Source organism: Diadema antillarum, unplaced genomic scaffold (assembly GCF_040938485.1).
Source record: "Diadema antillarum isolate AM-2024a unplaced genomic scaffold, OU_Dant_1.0 seq00001174_RagTag, whole genome shotgun sequence".
Classification (NCBI taxonomy): Eukaryota; Metazoa; Echinodermata; class Echinoidea; order Diadematoida; family Diadematidae; genus Diadema; species Diadema antillarum.
This window is the reverse complement of record NW_027271977.1, coordinates 438,094-443,018: the sequence shown is the minus strand read 5'-3', so window position 1 is coordinate 443,018 and position 4,925 is coordinate 438,094.

The window sequence follows — 4,925 nt, the reverse complement described above, 5'->3', positions numbered from 1 at the left end:
TGATTTATATAGAAAAACACTAATGTGATGTTTTGTTATGCAATAGGGCCAATGTACGGGGTGGAATTTGGCACATTGATAAGTTATGAGAGTAGGTCATACAGGCAAAATGTGGGATGAATATAGCCTAAATCTAATCCTATCCTAACCTGTTCCTAATGTCCTACCACCTCTACCTATACAAGGCCAAGTTTCACAAAACTGTTCGTAATGTTACGCACAATTTTACCAACGACTTGAATATGGCAAGCCAAGTGGGTTTCCTAATCATTGTTAATTTCAATAGCTAAAGTTGAAATGTGCAGATGATAATGATTATTTTTACCGTCGTGTTAACACACGTGTTTGTTTGTTTGTTTTGTTTTGTTTTGTTTTTGAAAGTGGATCTTTGCCAAAACGTTGATGAAATATTGGCATACAGTCGTACTTTCTTAACAGGTAAGGAGGAAAATGGGCACACACACACCATGGCACTTCTTATTCCCGTCGTTCGTAAAATCATGCGAAATTTTAAGGACAACTTTATGCAACAATGCCCCGCATCCTATTCCTAGTTGATGTTGTAATGTGTGAAGACATGGTTACTAAAAATAGATCACACATACCTTAATTAGGCATATTAAACTATGAGAAAATACCTCTTCATAACACAATTTGAAATTTATTGTAAATAATTGAGCAATAATCTAATAATTTTAAAGACAGTTAAAGGGGCACTCCAGACGATTTTCATATTTTTACATGATGTAGTATATTAAATACACAGCTCCATGTATAGATTTGTGCAATTCATTGTGGTCCTTGAGCAGAGAAACAATACTCTGAAAAATCTTAAACAAATTACACTGCAGTGTTAATGACATGGAGCCTCATATTTCAGAAATGTAGCACTGTAATCCCATTACAATACCACATGCTTAACAAGTTATGTGTGTAGACTGTATGCATGCCATATTCCTTTGTTCTGCTTCCTTGAACCCAAACTCATGCAATCTTATGGTGAGGCTGCATGTCATCATCCTTTTTCATTGCAATTTGTTGTAAAATTTCAAAAACATTCTTATTCTTCAACCTTATCACTATAAATTATGAAACTCTGTACTCGGTATAACTAATTCATAATCGTTCAAATGTAAAAGTCTGAAAATCATCCAGAGGTCTCCTTTTGACGTTTGAAACCGGAATGAATACTTTAGATTTCAATGTCTTTTATCTGTTATCACTCGCTAGATGCGGGCCCTGTCTGTGCTCATGTGAAACCCAAGTGGTTAGCCCATGTGAATCCCATGTCAGTTTTTCCATCTCTGCCTTTGGCTGGTCCACAAGGGCCCCTTGAAGGATGACCCTCGAGTATGTCCAAGTTCAATAGGCGGCACATTATTTCACCCATAATATTTACCCATGTGGGCCCAACTTTGGTTTGTTGGCTGGGAAACCACTTTAAATCATGACTTAAGGGTGGGATTTCACGGAGCACGCGAACGATTTGCGAATGACGCGAATGGCAAAATCCAGCATTCGCATTTTAGTCTGCAAAAGATCGCCAAACAAACGTGAGGGTTCGGAAGCGTCGTTAATTGTTCGCGAATGTCGTTTTTACTTCGGCGAGAATTTCAAAAAAGTTTGCAATTTTTCGCGAACCTTTTCCGCACACTTAGTCGGGATTTGCTCGTGAATTGTTCTCGAAAGTGTCTTTAAAGCTTCGTCATATGCGCAAGACCTTCGCAAGACACGCGCGATGTTCGCAAAATGTTCGTGAAACCCCAAACAGACTCCGAAACTTCTGAGAATGTCTCGCGTATGTTACGCGAAATCTGCGAAGTTTTTCCGATCATTTTACGACGTAATCGCAAACTGTTCGCGTACCTTTTGAGACATTCTCGCGAACGTTTAGCGCACGTTTTGGGGGATGTATGCCCTGTACGTTTTCTGCAAATAGAAATCGTAGCATACATCTAAACATCAAACAATTATTAACAACTATAGTAACAAAAGAAATTATAGACTAGCAAAGAGAAAGAATATTTGATATACAAAAAAAATCGCAGAATATACTTAAAATCAATCTTAAGTATGTAAATTTCATTTGAACTATAGAGATTATGTGTTGGAGGAACTGCAAAAAAAAAAAAAAATCAAATGCTTTACCAGTGGAGATACGTCCTAGGGAAAAAAAAAAATGTAGGCAAACACACGATAGAGAAATGAGAGAAAACGAAACGAGAAATAGAGAAAAGAAAAAAAAATCAACTTAAGAAAGCTGATTTGAGTTGATCTTTTTTTATTGCTTCCACCTCTCCTTGCTACATTTTCTCCCATGATTATTGAAAATTTTTCGTTGTTCGCATTTCCGTCGCGTGTTCTTCGTGTACGTAACATGCTGTACTTTAGCAATGATACACACGACAATCGCACATACGTCGTGGGAACTTCGCACAAATTGCGCAAGAATAGTTTTCGGCTTCATTGTCGGAACACATTCGGAGAAAAACTTTTCCGAATGTTGGATTTTGTCATTCGCGTCCTTCGCAAATCGTTCGCGTGCTCCGTGAAATTCACGGAGCACGCGAACGATTTGCGAAGGACGCGAATGACAAAATCCAACATTCGGAAAAGTTTTTTCTCCGAATGTTTTCCGACAATGAAGCCGAAAACTATTCTTGCGCAATTTGTGCGAAGTTCCCACGACGTATGTGCGATTGTCGTGTGTATCATTGCTAAAGTACAGCATGTTACGTACACGAAGAACACGCGACGCAAATGCGAACAACGAAACATTTTCAATAATCATGGGAGAAAATGTAGCAAGGAGAGGTGGAAGCAAGAAGACAATCAACTCAAAAAGCTTTCTTGAGTTGATTTTTTTTTCTTTCCTGTATTTCTCCTTTCTTTTTCTCTCATTTCTCTATCGTGTGTTTGCCTACATTTTTTCCCCCTAGGACGTATCTCCACTAGTAAAGCATTTGTTCCTTTTTTTTTTTTTTTTGCAGTTCCTCCAACACATAATCTCTATAGTTCAAATGAAATTTACATACTTAAAGGGAAGGTAAACCCAAAGAACAATGTGGAGTGAGTGAAAGCAGCAACATTAGTAGAACACATCAGTGAAAGTTTGAGGAAAATCGGACAATCGATGCAAAAGTTATGAATTTTTAAAGTTTTGGTGTTGGAACCGCTGGATGAGGAGACTACTAGAGGATATGACGTATGAGTGGACAACAATACAAAGAAAATATAAAGGAAATTCAACAAAAATTCACTTTTCTAGAATTATGAAAGAGCAATGGACCAACCGCTTTCAGAAAGCAGGAAGAATAATTGCTACCCTTACTCTCTAAAAAAAATCGAGTGAAAATTTTCACTCTAAAAAGAGTGAATACAAAAAAAGAGTGAATTTCGAGTGAAATTGGAGTGAATTTTGAGTGAAAATGCTCATTTTCACTCATTTTGGAGTGACGTCAGGGATCACTCGAAGATTTTGGAGTGATCCCTGACGTCACTCCAAAATGAGTGAAAATGAGCATATTCACTCAAAATTCACTCCAATTTCACTCGAAATTCACTCCTTTTTGTATTCACTCTTTTTAGAGTGAAAATTTTCACTCGATTTTTTTTAGAGAGTAACATATGTCAATATCAAGTTGATGGAATTTGTAATTTTCATGAAAAATGGATTTTTGCAGAAATTTCTTTATATTTTCTTGGTATTGTTGTCCACTCATACGTCATAACCTCTAGTAGTCTCCTCATCCAGCAGTTCCAACATAAAAACTTTAAAAATTCATAACTTTTGCATCGATTGTCCGATTTTCCTCAAACTTTCACTGATGCGTTCTACTAATGCTGCTGCTTTCACTCAATCCACATTGCTCTTGGGGTTTACCTTCCCTTTAAGATTGATTTTAAGTGTATTCTGCGATTTTTTTTTTTTGTATATCAAATATTCTTTCTCTTTGCTAGTCTTTAATTTCTTTCGTTACTATAGTTGTTAATATTTAATTGTTTGATGTTTAGATGTATACTACGATTTTTATTTGTAGAAAACGTACAGGGCATACATCCCTCAAACGTGCGCTAAACGTTCGCGAGAATGTCTCAAAAGGTACGCGAACAGTTCGCGATTACGTCGTAAAATGATCGGAAAAACTTCGCAGATTTCGCGTAACATACGCGAGACATTCTCCGAAGTTTCGGAGTCTGTTTGGGGTTTCACGAACATTTTGCGAACATCGCGCGTGTCTTGCGAAGGTCTTGCGCATATGACGAAGCTTTAAAGACACTTTCGAGAACAATTCACGAGCAAATCCCGACTAAGTGTGCGGAAAAGGTTCGCAAAAAATTTCAAACTTTTTTGAAATTATCGCCGAAGTAAAAACGACATTCGCGAACAATTGACGACGCTTCCGAACCCTCACGTTTGTTTGGCGATCTTTTGCAGACTAAAATGCGAATGCTGGATTTTGCCATTCGCGTCATTCGCAAATCGTTCGCGTGCTCCGTGAAATCCCACCCTTAGGAGGTTGAATTGAAGAATCACTCGAATAAGAAGGAGAAGAACAAAAAATAATGCAAACATTTTTATTGGAGGTATACAGTGAACTCTTTTTTTCTTCTTGTCTTTTTTCTTCTATCTCTCACTCCCACCTCCTTTTTTTTTTCTTTCTCATTGACATTCACTGGAGCTGCAAAGTCATGTCCTTAATGGCACACAAATAATCAACTCACTACCACCAAAGTCTTGAACCGCAATATATTAGAAGTCATTTATTAGGCTTTAATAGAGTTCGTTTAAAACCTGTGTGAAACATTATACATGATTATTAATGGTATAAAATGCGTCCAAATCAGTCACATATGCTTTGCATCATTTCCATCAAATTCAATTAAGACAGCAACTCTGGAATCCGGAATAATGTTAAAATGCT